We start from the raw sequence: 17,286 nt of genomic DNA on the forward strand, positions 1-17,286 counted from the left end.
CAAGGAGAGAAATGAATTATAGTAGATGGGGTAGAGAGTGAAGATGGGAGGAGAGGGGAGGGAGGATAGTAGAAGATAAGAAAGGTTGCAGAATACAACAGTTACTAATAGGGCATTATGTAAAAATGTGGATGTGTAACTGATGTGATTCTGCAATCTGTATTTGGGGTAAAATTGGGAGTTCATAACCAACTTGAATCTAATGTATGAAATAGGATATGTCAAGATCTTTGTAATATTTTGAACAACCAATAAAAAAAAAAAAAAACGATCCTGATGGCTCCCCTCAAAGTCAAGCACTTCCCACATAGAGCTCATGAGAAATGTATGTGAAAAGCTTGGACACAATGCTATCTTCTTAACGTCCCAACTGATTCTGACTGGTCCTGGTCAGATCCCAGGTGGATACCTGGTTCATTGTAGAGCCCCACATGCTGAACAAGTGAGATCTTAGCACATAGTTGTATTTACCAAATGATGTCGTGGACTAAGATGAAGACACTCTGCTCAGAGAGGAGTTCAGGGATGAGAAGGAATGATGACCACAGTTCTTCTACCCTCACAGTGACCAGTGAGTGTCATTATCCATGTATGTATGAATAGAGGGACCCAAACAGCATATGGGACTGACAGTATAAAGACCTATCATATATACTGTCAATGTGATATCCTGCAGACCACAAAAGGGGCAGCACGGACCTAAACTAGGGATCAGATACCACTGCTGTGCTGAGCTGGATCTTCACTAGGGCCCAACTTTTGCTGTGTAACTGGATGAATTGAAATTGTGCTGATCTGGCCCCATGAAAACCCATCTAGTTAAAACATGTTTCTACAAAGTAGTGTCTACAAAAAAACACAAAAAGGTAGCTTTCAGGGTCAGTTGGAACATGCAAAGTAAGACCTTCCTTAGTTACAGTAATATCTGGCCTGTGCATCTCCTCTGACACAGATGCCCACCATAAGTGAGCATAGTGCATTGGTGAACCTGAGGGTCACTGTTAAGGATTGGCCCTGTCCAGAAACTTTTGCCTAGAATGGGGATTGGAAGATGAATTCTGACACCTCTCACAAAAAATGTATATGAAAGTGAAAATTTTTCATGAGTGAAGTGTTGTGAATAATCACATGCACTGATTAAATATAGGACCTACTGACAGGTGAGGTTTGCTATTAAATGAAGTTGCTACTGGTGCAGTGACAGGAATGAAGTGGAGCTTTTTCTTTATAGAGTGCCGTGAAAATTTTCTGGGTTTTGATGGGATATGTTTTGCATGTTAATTGAGGTATTGGTGTGGAATGAACTGCACACATGGAAAGTTTACAGTTTGATCTATTTACACATATACAAAATCATGATCTAATGGAGATGGCTTTTTTGTTTAAACATGTGGACATTTTCATCTTGGCATGTATATATCTAAAGAAACAAACAAATGTGCAAAAACGAACAAAAAGTCACACTCAGAATCATGTTGCATGAATGCACACAGAGACACATGTATAAAACTTTCATTGACCTAACCACGTTACTCAACTCACACAGGTGCTTCAAGGAAATATGCAGAATGACCATAGATATTTTTAAATCAATTTAGACAACAAACCCCTCACTTCTCATTCTCAAAGAAGTAGTGGAATCACTGAGACTCTGCACTCAAAAGGAAGGACGACTCTCTGACCCTGGGCATCATCTACATTTTCACAGGAAGAGAGTGAGCCCAGGATACATACCAATTATGGATCCTTTTGAATCATCCTGTGAATAGAGAAAAGGAGTCACTATGAAGATCAAGCCATGCTCTGACCTGTGTGCACAAGTCTTTTGTTTACTTGGTGACATTCGAATATGCAACGAGAATGTGGGCAAATCAAGGAAACAGATAGCAAATGTACTCTCACCAAATGACACAAGCTTTTTCTAGGGGATTTGTGTCACAGGTCTATATTAAGTGATAATTAAGGAATTCAATGGCCAGGAGGGAAAACCATAGCCAGGCACAAAGCTTGTTATCATACAGTGTGTAGTTTATACTGTTTCTTGTTAATGTTGCCTTCAGTGAGGTATCATTTGGCAACAGACACCCCAATGAGAATCTGCACAGTCAGGAAATTGTGTATGTCATCTCTTGTAATATCATATTACAAGAGAAAGAGAAAATAAAGAGCAACACTGGATTTCAGAGGAAGATAAGCAACCTTACCATGGATTTTGATGGGGTCCTTCGATTCATGCTTTCTCCTGGAATGAACTCCACCATGTCATTTGGGTGAACTAGGATGATGCAGAATAATGATTAGTATACTAATTTAAGGCTTATGAATAGTTCAGGGCATTTCTTGATATGGACATCAGTGAAAATATACAGCAAAGATAAGAACAAGAATGAGAGATGGCTGTGAATAGAGTGTATCACACCCAGTGTACCGCATCACTGCACAGGTGAATAAAGGGTTAGAACGACAAAAAGCTATCTTGTTAGGAATTTCCAGCAAAATTACGGTGCACCGAAACCTAGGGAAAGGATTTCCATCACCGAGGACCGGTTACTGAGTCTCAAACACAAGCCAACTGTGCCACCAGAGATTCAGGCTGACTGATCCACCGCCGGCCCGGCGGCCCGCCCAGCATCTACAGATGGTGGGGTGGCGCCGAGAAGCTACCAGCAAGCAGAGGAAAATGGCACTACGGATTCTGTGGAGTCCTGCTGGCTGTGCCCTCACTGAGATCTGGGATGAGTTCGGGGTTTGAGATGGGTTAAGGAAGCGGTCAAGTTGTATCCCCCACAACGGAAAGTCCACCAAGGAAGCCAGAGGCCAACATCTTGGAAAGCTGACGTCACCATCGCCAGGTTCCGACAGATTGCAAAAATAAAACAGCATGAACAACCAGACTACCTACAACTTACTAAATGCAAATAGATGAAAAATACGAATAGGTCTATAGTCCACCTAAGCCCTTTACTACCCCCAAGTACTCCTGTCCATTTTCTTGTTAATATCTGGCTGCATTTGAGTTACCCCCCCCCAAAGAAGCTAACGTATCCTAACCTCCAAACAATCAAATCACCGGACCTTAACATAAAATTCTAAGTCCAAACCTCTGTTCTCTATATGCCATCAAAATCTGAAGACCTCTAATGAAACCAATGAATTTACATTAAATCACAATTAAATCCAAAATCTCGAAACAGTTTCTCCTAACACAAAGGAGAGATAGTGGAAGTATAAAAACCAGAAAAAATTAAAGGAGAAAACAGAAACACAGCAGTGAAGCAGAGTTGGAAAGTACCTTGAGCACCATGAAAAAACAAGTGGAAAAAGGAACACAAACAATGCAGGACAACTTAAATACAAAGGAGAACCTAAAGGCACCAGAAAAATGGATGGAGAAAGAGGTCAAGGCATACCTAATTCAGATGGAATGTAATCTTAGAGAAGACATTAGACAGCAAGTTCAAACAATGAACGTATATTTTGAAAACCAATTAATTAAGAAAATTCAAATGTCAAAACGCGCTCTATCACGAAATAGAGATTTAGAAAAAAACAAACAGTAATCCTAAAAATGCAAGAAACCCTAAACCAAATTAAAAACTCAAACGAGAATATTACAAATAGACTAGATCAAGTAGAAGCCAAAACATCAGATAATGAAGGCAAAGTTTATCAACTTGAAAAGAATATAGTCAACACAGAAAGGATGCTTAAAAGACATGAGCAATATATCCAAGATACATATGATGTCATAAAAAAACCAAACCTGAGAGTCATTGGAATAGAAGAAGGCATAAAGCATCAAACCAATGGAATGAACAATTTATTGAATGAAATAATCCAAGAAAAATTCCCAGATATTAAAGGTGGAATGAATTGCCAAATCCTGGAAGCCTACAGGACCACGGACATTCAAAACCATAATAGACCAACTCCAAGACACATAATTATGAAGATATCCAACATAGAAAACAAGGAGAGAATATTAAAAGCTATGAGAGAAAGGAGGCAGATTACATTCAGGGGTAAACCAATTAGGTTAATGGCTGATTTTTCATCACAGATGTTGAAAGCAAGAAGATCCTGGAACAACGTATTTCCAACGATAAAAAATAATGTATTCCAACCAAGAATACTGTATCCAGTATTGATAATGAAATTAAAATATTTCATGATAAATAAAAGTTGAAAGAATTCGCAGACAGAAAACCAGCACTGCATGGCATCTTGAGCAAAACACTACAAGAAGAGGAATTGAAAAACAGCTAGCCAAACTAACAGTGGGAAATAACTCAGTAAAAGAAAGGAAAAAAAATAACCAAAAGAAAATACTACCCATATAAAAATAAATAAATAAACAAGCACGGCGGGTAGTACTAACCATATTTCAATAGTAACCTTAAATGTTAATGGCTTAAATTCCCCAATTAAGAGACATAGGCTAATAACCGGGATTAAAAAACCAAATCCAACAATATGCTGCCTTCAGGAGACTCATCTGATAGGAAAAGACATACACAGACTGAAGGTGAAAGGTTGGGAAAAATCATACTACTCACATAGTCCCCCGAAGCAAGCAGGAGTGGCCATACTCAAATCGAATAAAATCAACTTCAAACCTAAGTTAATCAAAAGAGATAAAGGAGGACACTACATACTATTAAAAGGAACCATCCATCAACCAGACATAACAATTATCAATATATATGCACCAAACAATGGTGCTGCAACATTCATAAAACAAACTCTCCTCAAGTTCAAGAGTTAAATAGACCACAACATAATAATTATGGGTGACTTCAACACACCGCTTTCTCCATTTGACAGATCCTCCAGACAAAAGCTGAATAAAGAAACTATAGAACTCAATAAGACAATCAATAACTTAGACTTAACCGACATATATAGAATATATCAACCATCATCAAGTGGATACACATTCTTCTCAGCAGCACATGGGTCCTTCTCAAAGATAGACCATATATTATGCCATAGGACAACTAATAGTAAATATAAAGGTGTGGAGATAATACCATTAAACTTATCTGATTACAATGGAATTAAACTGGGTATCAATTATAAAAGAAAGATGGAAAAATCATACATCTTACGGAAAGTGAACAATATGTTACTGAATGATCAATGGGTTACAAAAGACATAAAGGAGTAAATCAAAAAATTCTTGAAGATGAATGGAAATACAGACACAACATATTGGAATCTATGGGACAAAATGAAATCAGTTTTAAGAGGGAAATTCATTTCCTGGAGGTCATTCCTCAAAATGAAAAAAAACAACAAATAAATGAGCTCACACTTCATCTCAAAGCCCTAGAAAAGGAAGAGCAAAACAAAAGCAAATGTAGTAGAAGGCAAGAAATATTTAAAGTCAGAGCGGAAATCAACAAAATTGATACAAAAAAACATTAAAAATTGATAAAACAAAAAGTTATTTCTTTGAAAAAATAAATAAGTTCGACAGACCCTTAGCCATGCTAATGAAGAGAAGATGAGAGGGATCTCAAATTACTAACACACGGGATGAAAAAGGCAATATCACACGGACACTACAGAAATACAGAGGATAATTCAAAATTATTTTGAAACACTATATTCCAATAAAATAGAAGATAGCAAAGATATCAATAAATTTCTTAAGTCATATGATTTGCCCAGATTGAGTCAGGAAGATACACACAATTTAAAAAGACCAATAACAAAGCAGAAAATTGAAGAAGCCATGAAAATACTGCCAACCAAGAAATGCCCTGGACGACATGGATATACAGCAGAGTTTTACAAAACGTTCAAAGAAGAATTAATACCAATAGTTTTCAGTGAATTTTAAGAAATAGAAAAAGAAGGAGCTCTTCCAAATTCATTGCATGAGGCCAACATCACCTTGATCCCAAAACTAGATAAAGACACTTGAAAGAAATAAAACTACAGACCAATATCTCTAATGAACTTAGATGAAAAAATCCTCAAAAAAATATCTTTTGAATCGAATACAAAAGCATATCAAAAAAATTGTGCACCATGATCAAGTAGGATTCCTCCCCGGGATGCAAGGCTGGTTCAATATACAGAAATCAATAAATGTTATTCACCACATCAATAGATTTAACCATAAGAACCACATGATCATCTCGATAGATGCAGAAAAAGCATTCGACAAAGTTCAGCATCCGTTTATATTCAAAACAATAGAAAAACTAGGGATAACAGGAACTTACCTCAACATTGTAAAAGCTATATATGCTAAGCCTCAGTCTAGCATCATTCTGAATGGAGAAAAACTGAAGGCATTCCCACTAAAATCAGGAACAAGACAGGGATGCCCTCCCTCACCACTTGAATTCAATTTAGTCCGCGAAATACTAGCCAGAGCAATTAGACAAAAAAAAGAACTTAAGGGCATAAAAATAGGAAAAGAAGAACTTAAAATATCACCATATGCGGATGATATGATAATATATCTAACAGACCAAAAAGGGTCTACAAAGAAACTACTAGATCTTATAAGTGAATTTAGCAAACTGGAAGGATACAAAATCAACACGCATAAATCAAAGGCATTCCTGTATATCAGCGACAAATATTCTGAAATGGAAGTGAGGACAACAACCCCATTCACAATATCCTCAAAAAAAAAAAAAAAGTAAATTACTTGGGAACCAATCTAATAAAAGAGGTGAAAGATTAATACAATGAAAACTACAGAACCCTAAAGAGAGAAATAGAAGAAGACCTTAGAAGATGGGAAAATATACCCTATTCATGGAGAGGAAGAACTAATATCATCAAAATGGCAATATTACCCCAAGTTCTCTGTAGGTTTAATGCAATGCCAATCAAAATCCCAACAGCATTTCTAGTAGAAATAGATAAAACAATCATGAAATTCATATGGACAAATAAAAGACCCAGAATAGCAAAAGCAATTCTAAGCAGGAAGTGTGAATCAGGAGGTATAGTGATACCAGATTTCAAACTGTACTACAGAGCAATAGTAACAAAAACAGCATGGTACTGGTACCAAAACAGGCAGGTTGACCAATGGTACAACTTAGAGGACACAGAGACAAATCCACAAAGTTACAACTTTCTTATATTTGATAAAAGGGATAAAAGCATGCAATGGAGGAAGGATAGCATCTTCAACAAATGTGCTGGGAAAATTGAAAATCCATATGCAAAAAAATAAAAGTTAATCCCTTTCTCTCACCATGCACAAAAGTTAACTCAAAATCGATCCAAGAGCTTCATATAAAATCAGAGACTCTGCGCCTGATAGAAGAAAAAGTTGGTTACAATCTACATATTGTGGGATCGGGCTCCAAATTCCTTAATAGGACACAAATAGCACAGAGTTAATAACTAGGATCAACAAATGGGACTTACTTAAACTAAAAAGTTTTTTCTCAGCAAGAGAAACAATAAGAGAGGTAAATAGGGAGCCTACATCCTGGTAACAAATTGTACTCCTCACACTTCAGATAGAGCCCTAATATCCAGAGTATACAAAGAACTCAAAAAATTAAACAATAAGATAACAAATAACCCAATCAACCAATGGTCCAAAGACCTGAACAGACACTTCTCAGAGGAGGACTTACAATCAATCAACAAGTATATGAAAAAAATGCTCACCATTTCTAGCAGTCAGAGAAATGCAAATCAAAACCACCCTTAGATTCCATCTCACTCCAGTAAGATTAGCAGCCATTATGAAGGAAAACAACAACAAGTGCTGGAGAGTTTGGGGGGAAAAGGGTACTCTTGTACATTGCTGGTGGGACTGCAAATTGGTGCGGCCAATTTGGAAAGCAGTATGGAGATTCTTGGGAAAGCTGGGAATGGAACCACCATTTGACCCAGCTATTGCCCTTCTCGGACTGTTCCCTGAAGACCTTAAAAGAGCATACTACAGGGATACTGCCACAACGATGTTCATAGCAGCACAATTCACAATAGCTAGACTGTGGAACCAACCCAGATGCCCTTCAATAGATGAATGGATACAAAAGTTGCATTTATACACCATGGAGTATTACGCAGCACTAAAAAATGACAAATTCATGGAATTGGCAGGGAAATTGATGGCACTAGAACAGATTATGCTTAGTGAAGCTAGCCAATCCCTTAAGAAAATACCAAATGTCTTCTTTGATATAATGAGAGCAACTAAGAACAGAGCAGGAAGGAAGAGCAGGAAGAAAAGATTAACATTAAACAGATACATGAGGTGGGAGGTAAAGGGAGAGTAAAGAGAAATTGCATGGTCATTGAGGGAGACCCTCATTGTTATACAAAATTACATATAACAGGTTGTGAGGGGAAAGGGAAAATAAACAAGGAGAGAAATGAATTGCAGGAGATGGGTAGAGAGCGAATATGGGAGGGGAGGGGAGGGGGGATAGTAGAGGATAGGAAAGGTTGCAGAATACAACAGTTACTAATAAGGCATTATGTAAAAATGTGGATGTGAAACCAATGTGATTCTGAAATCTGTATTTGGGGTAAAATTGGGAGTTTATAACCAACTTGAATCTAATGTATGAAATAGGATATGTCAAGAGCATATTAATGTTTTGAACAACCAATTAAAAAAAGGATCCTGATGGCTCTCCTCAAAGTCAAGCACATCCCACGCAGAGCTCATAAGCAATGTGTGTGAAAAGCTTGGACACAATGCTATCTTCTTCACTTCCCTACTGATTCTGGCTGGTCCTGGTCAGATCCCAAGTGGATACCTGGTTCATTGTAGATCCCCAAATGCTGAACAAGTGAGATCTTAGCACACAGTTGCAATTATCAAAAGATGTCATGGACTAAGATGAAGACACTCTGCCCAGGAAGGAGTTCAGGGATGAGAAGGAATGAGGACCACAGTGGTTTTACCCTCACAGTGACCAGTCAGTGTCAGTATCCATGTATGTATAAATAGAAGGAACCAGAGAGCATTTGGGACTGACATTATGAAGACCTATCATATATAATGTCAATGTGATATCCTGCAGGCCACACAGGGGGCAGCACAGACCTAAACTAGGGATCGGACACCACTGCTGTGCTGAGCTGGATCTTCACTACAGCCCACCTTTTGCTGTGTAACTAGATGAGCTGCAATTGTGCTGATCAGGCCCCATGAAAATCCGTCCAGTGAAAACATGTTTCTACAAAGTAGTGTCTACAAAAAAACCCAATAAGGTAGCTTTCAGTGTCAGTTGGAACATGCAATGTAAGACCTTCCTTAGCTACAGTAATGTCTGGCCTGTGCATCTCCTCTGTCTCTGATGCCCACCATAAGTGAGCATAGTGCATTGGTGGACCTGAGGGCCATTGTTAAGGATTGACCCTGTCCAGAAACTTGAGCCTAGAATGGGGATTGGAAGATGAATTCTGACACCTCTCACAAAAAAATGTATATGAACGTGAAAATTTTTCATGAGTAAAGTGTTGTGAACTATCACATGCACTGATTAAATATAGGACATACTGACAGGTAAAGTTTGCTGTTAAATGAAGTTGCTACTGGTGCAGTGACAGGATTGAAATGGAGTTTTTCCTTTATAGAGTGTCAAGAAAATTTTCTGGGTTTTCATGGGATAAGATTTGCATGTTAATTGAGGTATTGGTGTGGAATAAACTGCACATATGGAAGGTTTACAGTTTGATCTATTTACACATATACAAAATCATGATCTAATGGAGATGGCTTTTTTTGTTTAAACATATGGACGTTGGCCTCATGGCATGTATATATCTAGAGAAACAAACAAATGTGCAAAAACGAACACAAATTCACACTCAGAATCATGTTGCATGAATGCACACAAAGACACATGTATAAAACTCTCATTGACCTAGCAACTTTGCTCAACTCACATAGGTGCTTCAAAAAAATATGAAGAATGGCCATAGATATTTTTTAAATCAATTAAGACCACAAACCCCTCACTTCTCATTCTCAAGGAGGTAGTGGAATTACTGAGACTCTGCACTCAAAATGAAGGAAGACTCTCTCACCCTTGGCATTATCTACATTTTCAAACAGGAAGAGAGTGAGCCCAGGATACATACCAATTATGGATCCTTTTGATTCCTCCTGTGAATACAGAAAAGGAGTCACTGTGAACATCAAGCCATGATTTGACCTGTGTGCACAAGTCTTTTGTATATTGGTGACATTCAAATATTCAATGAGAATGTGTGCAAATCAAGGGAAGAGATAGCAAATATACACTCACCAAATGACACAAGCTTTTCTAGGGTATTTGTGTCACAGGTCTATATTAGGTGATAATTAAGGAATTTGATGACCAGGATGGAAAATCATATCCAGGCACAAAGCTTGTTATTATACGGTGTGTAGTTTATACTGTTTCTTGTTATATTGCCTTCAGTGAGGTCTCATTTGGCAACAGACACCTTAATGAGAATCTGCACACTCAGGAAATTGTGTATGTCATCTCCAGGAAACCATATCATATTACAAGAGAAAGAGATACTAAAGAGCAACACTTGAATTTCAGAGGAAGATAAGCAACCTTACCATGGCTTCTGATGGGGCCTCTTGATCCATGCTTTCTCCAGGAATGAACTCCACCATGTCATTTGGGTGAGCTAGGAGGATGCAGAATAATGATTAGTATACTGATTTAAGGCTTATGAATAGTTCAGAGCATTTCTTGATATGGACATCAGTGAAAATATACAGCAAATATAAGAACAAGAATGAGTGATGGCCGCAAATAGAGTGCATCACACCCCGTGTAACACATCACTGCACAGGTGAATACAGGGTTAGAACAACAGAAAGCTATCTTGTTAGGAATTTCCAGCTGAATTGGGGTGCACCGAAACCTAGAGGAAGGATTTCCATCACTGAGGACCGGTTACTGAGTCTCAAATGCGAGCCAACGGTGCAACCAGAGATCCAGGCTGACTGATCCGCCGCCTGCCCTGCGGCCCGCCCCGTGGCTACAGACGGCGAGGTGCCGCCGAGAAGCGACCAGCAAGCAGAGAGAAATGGCACTACAGATTCTGTGGAGTCCTGCTGGCTGTGCACTCTCTGAGCTCTGGGATGAGTTCGGGGTTTGAGATGAAGGAAGGAAGCGGTCCAGTTCTATCCCGCACAACTTAAAGTCCACCAATGAAGCCAGCGGCCAACATCTTGTAAAACTGACGTCACCATCGCCAGGTTATGACAGATTGCTACAATAAAACAGCAAGAACAACCAGACTACATATAACTTACTAAATGCAAATAGATGAATACTACAAATAGGTGTATAGCCCACCCAAGACCTTAACTACCCCCAAGTATTCCTGTCTATTCTCTTGTTAATATCCGACTGCATTTGAGTAACCCCCCAAAGAAGCTAACGTATCCGAACCTCCATACAATCAAATCAACCGATCTTTACATAAAATCTTAAGTCCAAACCTTAGTTCTCTATATGCCATCAAAATCTGAAGGCCTTTAATGAAACCAATGAATTTACCTTATATCACAATTAAATCCAACATCTCGAAACATTGTCTCCTAACACGAAGGAGAGATAGTGGAAATATAAAAACCAAAACAAATTTAAAGGAGAAAACAGAAACACAGCAGTCAAACAGAGTTGGGAAGTAACTTGAGCACCATGAAAAAAACAAAGGGAAAAAGGAGCACAAACAATGCAGGACAACTTAAATACAAAGGAGAACCTACAGGCACCAGAAAAATGGACAGAGAAAGAAGTCAAGGCATACCTAACTCAGATGGAATGGAATCTTAGAGAAGACTTTAGACAGCAAGTTCAAACAATGAACGTATATTTTGAAAACGAAGTAAATAAGCAAATTCAAATGTAAAAGAACAAGCTCTATCACGAAATAGAGATTTAGAAAATAAAACAAACAGTAATTTTAGAAATGCAGAAAACCATAAACCAAATTAAAAACTGAAACGAGAATATTAAAAGACCAAAGATTTATATGATCTAAAGAGAAACCAGAGTATAACAAACGAGAATATTACAAATAGACTAGATCAAGTAGAAGCCAGAACATCAGATAATGAAGACAAAGTTTATCAACTTGAAAAGAATATTGTCAACACAGAAAAGATGCTTAGAAGGCACGAGCAATCTATTCAAGAGACATGGGATGTCATAAAAAAACCAACCCTGAGAGTCATTGGAATAAAAGAAGGCATAAAGCATCAAACCAAAGAAATGAACAATTTATTGAATGAAATAATCTTAGGAAACTTCCCAAATATGAAAGGTGGAATGGATTGCCAAGTCCTGGAAGCCTACAGGACCCCAAACATTCAAAGCCATACTAGACCAACTCCAAGACATATAATTATGAAGATATCCAACATACAGAACAAAAAGGGAATATTAAAAGCTACGAGAGAAAGGAGGAAGATTTCTCTCAGGGGTAAACCAATTAGGTTAACGGCTGATTTTTCATCACAGACGTTGAAAGCGAGAAGATCCTGGAACAACGTATTTCCAACGATAAAAAATATTGGATTTCAACCAAGAATACTGTATCCAGCAATATTAAGCTTCAGATTTGACAATGAAATTAAAATATTTCATGATAAATAAATGTTAAAAGAATTCACATCCAGAAAACCAGCACTGCATGGCATCTTGAGCAAAACATTACAAGAAGAGGAATTGAAAAACAGCACCCCAAACTAACAGTGGGAGGTAATCAGTAAAGGGAAGGAAAAAAAATAACCAAAAAGGAAAAACTATCCATATTAAAATAAATAAATAAACAAGCATGACCGGTAGTACTAACCATATTTCAATAGTAACCTTAAACGTTAATGGCTTAAATTCCCAAATTAAGAGCCATAGCCTAATAACCTGGATTAAAAAAACAAATCCAATAATATGCTGCCTTCAGGAGACTCATCTGATAGGAAAACACATACACAGAATGAAGGTGAAAGGTTGGGAAAAATCATACCACTCACATGGTCCCCCGAAGCAAGCAGGAGTGGCCATAGTCATATCGAATGAAATCAACTTCAAACCTAAGTTAATCAAAAGGGATAAAGAAGGACACTACATACTATTAAAAGGTACCATCCACCAACAAGACATAACAATTATCAATATATATGCACCAAACAATGATGCTGAAACATTCATAAAACAAACTCACCACAAGTTCAAGAGACAAATAGACCACAACACAATAATTGTGGGTGACTTCAACACACTGCTCTCTCCATTGGACAGATCCTCCAGACAAAAGCTGAATAAAGAAACTATAGAACTTAATAACACAATCAATAACCTAGACTTAACCAACATATATGAATATATCAACCATCACCAAGTGGATACACGTTCTTCTCAACAGCACATGGATCCTTCTCAAAGATAGACCATATATTATGCCATAGTACAACTATTAGTAAATATAAAGGTGTGAAGATTATACCATGTAACTCATCTGATTGCAGTGGAATGAAACTGGATATCAATGATAAAAGAAGGATGGAAAAATCATACATCTTATGAAAAATGAACAATATGTTACTGAATGATCAATGGGTTACAAAAGACATAAAGGAGTAAATCAAAAAATTCTTGAAGATGAATGGAAATACAGACACAACATATTGGAATCTATGGGACAAAATGAAAGCAGTTTAAAGAGGGAAATTCATTTCCTGGAGGTCATTCCTCAAAAAATGAAAAAATGAACAAATAAATGAGCTCACACTTCATCTCAAAGCCCTAGAAAAGGAAGAGCAAAACAACAGCAAATGTAGTAGAAGGCAAGAAATAATTAAAATCAGAGCAGAAATCAATAAAATTGAAACAAAAAAAAACATTAAAAAATTGATAAAACAAAAAGTTGGTTCTTTGAAAAAATAAATAAGATCGACAGACCCTTAGCCAAGCTAACGAAGAGAAGAACAGAGAGAGCTCAAATTACTAACATACGGGATGAAAAAGGCAATATCACAATGGACACTACAGAAATACAGAAGATAATTAGAAATTATTTTGAAACCTTATATTCCAATAAAATAGAAGATAGCAAAGATATTGATAAATTTCTTAAGTCATATGATTTGCCCAGATTGTCAGGAAGATACACACAATTTAAACAGACCAATAACCAAAGAGGAAATTGAAGAAGCCATCAAAAGACTACCAACCACGAAAAGCCCTGGACGACATGGATATACAGCAGAGTTTTACAAAACCTTCAAAGAAGAATTAATACCAAAACTATTCAAGTTATTTCAAGAAATAGAAAAAGAAGGAGCTCTTCCAAATTCATTCTATGAGGCCAACATCACCCTGATCCCGAAAAAATACAAAGACACTTCAAAAAAAGAAAACTACAAACCAATATCTCTAATGAACTCATATGCAAAAATCCTCAAAAAAATCTTGTGAATCGAATACAAAAGCATATCAAAAAAATTGTGCACCATGATCAAGTAGGATTCATCCCCGGGATGCAAGGCTGGTTCAATATACAGAAATCAATAAATGTTATTCACCACATCAATAGATTTAACCATAAGAACCACATGATCATCTCAATAGATGCAGAAAAAGCATTCGACAAAGTTCAGCATCCCTTTATGTTGAAAACACTAGAGAAACTAGGGATAACAGGAACTTACCTCAACATTGTAAAAGCTATATATGCTAAGCCTCAGTCTAGCATCATTCTGAATGGAGAAAAACTGAAGGCATTCCCACTAAAATCTGGAACAAGACAGGGATGCCCTCCCTCACCACTTCTCTTCAATTTAGTTCTCGAAATACTAGCCAGAGCAATTAGACAGAGAAAAGAAATTAATGGCTAAAAAATAGGAAAAGAAGAACTTAAATTATCACATATTCAGATGATATGATAATATATCTAACAGACCAAAAAGTTTGTACAAAGAAACTACTAGAGCTAATATGTGAATTTAGCAATTTGGCAGGATATAAAATGAACACTCATAAATCAAAGGCATTCCTGTATATCAGTGACAAATCTTCTGCAATGGAAATGAGGACAACCACTGCATTCACAATATCCTCAATAAAAATAAAATACTTGGGAATCAATCTAACAAAAGAGGTGAAAGATTTATACAATGAATACTACAGAAACCTAAAGAGAGAAATAAAAGAAGACATTAAAAATGGAAAAACATACCCTGTTCATGGATAGGAAGAACTAACATCATCAAAATGGCGATACTACAAAAAGTTCTCTATACGTTTAATGCAATGCCAATCAAAACCCAACAGCATTTCTTGTAAAAATAGATAAAGCAATCATGAAATTCATATGGAAAAATAAAAGACCCAGAATAGCAAAAGCAATTCTAAGCAGGAAGTGTGAATCAGGAGGTATAGTGATATCAGATTTCAAACTGTACTGCAGAGCAATAGTAACAAAAAAAAGAATGTTACTGGTACCATAACAGGCAGGTGGACCAATGGTACAGATTAGAGGACACAGGGACGAATCCACAAAATTACAACTATCTTATATTTGATAAATGGGATAAAAGCATGCAATGGAGGAGGGATAGCATCTTCAACAAATGGTGCTGGGAAAACTGGAAATCCATATGCAAAAAAATGAAACTGAATCCCTATCTCTCGGCATGCATAAAATTAACTCAAAATGGATCAAAGACCTTGACATCAAATCAGAGACTCTGCGCCTTAACGTGAAAAAGTTGGTTACAATCTACATATTGTGGGATTGGGCTGCAAATTTTTTAATAGGACACCCATAGCACAGAGTTAATAACTAGGATCAACAAATGGGACTTAATTAAACTAAAAAGTTTTTTTCTCAGCAAGAGAAACAATAAGAGAGGTAAATAGGGAGCCTACATCCTGGTAACAAATTTTTACTCCTCACACTTCAGATAGAGCCCTAATATTCAGAGTATACAAAGAACTCAAAAAATTAAACAATAAGATAACAAATACCCAATCAACAAATGGGTCAAAGACCTGAACAGACACTTCTCAGAGGAGGACAAACAATCAATCAACATGTACATGAAAAAATGCTCACCATTTCTAGCAGTCAGAGAAATGCAAATCAAAACCACCCTAAGATACCATCTCACTCCAGTAAGATTAGCAGCCACTCTGAAAGAAAACAATAACAAGTGCTGGAGTGGTTGTGGGGAAAAGGGTACTCTTGTACATTGCTGGTGGGACTGCAAATTGGTGCGGCCAATTTGGAAAGCAGTATGGAGATTCCTGAGAAAGCTGGGAATGGAACCACCTTTTGAGCCAGCTATTGCCCTTCTCGGACTTTTCCCTGAGGACCTTAAAAGAGCATACTACAGGATACTGCCACAACGATGCTCATAGCAGCACAATTCACAATAGCTAGCCTGTGGAACCAACCCAGATGCCCTTCAATAGATGAATGGATTAGAAAAAGTGGAATTTATACACAATGGAGTATTATGCAGCACTAAAAATGACAAATTCATGGAATTGGCCAGGAAATGGATGGCATTAGAGCAGATTATGCTAAGTGAAGCTAGCCAATCCGTAAAAAATCAAAGGCCAAATGTCTTCTTTGTTATAATGAGAACAACTATGAACAGAGCAGGGAGGAAGAGCAGGAGGAAAAGATCAACTTTATACAGAGACATGAGGTGGGAGGGAAAGGGAGAGAAAAGGGATATTGCATGGAAATGGAAAGAGACCTTCATTGATATACAAAATTCCATATAAGATAATTTAAGTTATGAACACCCATTTTTACCCTGTATACACATTGCAGAATCACATCAGTTACACTTCCGTTGATTTATATATTGCCATACTGGTGTCTGTTGTATTCTGCTGCCTTTCCTATCCTTACTATCCCACTTGAATCAAAGTGTGGAATATGATATATCAAGAACTATGTTATGTTTTGAACAACCAACAATAAAAAAAAAAGATAATTTTAGGGGGAAGGGAATAAAATCCAGAGAAAGAATTAAATTACAACAGATGGGGTAGAGAGTGAAGATGAGAGGGGAGGGGAGGGAGGATAGTAGAGGATAGGAAAGGTAGCAGAATACAACATTTACTAATATGGCATTATGTAAAAATGTGGATGTGTAACTGATGTGATTCTGCAATCTGTATTTGGGGTTAAAATGGGAGTTCATAACCCACTTGAATCTAACGCATGAAATAGGATATGTCAAGAGCTTTGTAATATTTTGAATAACCAATAAAAAAGAACAAGAATGAATGGGAAGCACAGCCTTTGGGTTTCCAGTAG

Source organism: Callospermophilus lateralis, unplaced genomic scaffold (genome assembly GCF_048772815.1).
Source record: "Callospermophilus lateralis isolate mCalLat2 unplaced genomic scaffold, mCalLat2.hap1 Scaffold_153, whole genome shotgun sequence".
NCBI lineage: Eukaryota > Metazoa > Chordata > Mammalia > Rodentia > Sciuridae > Callospermophilus > Callospermophilus lateralis.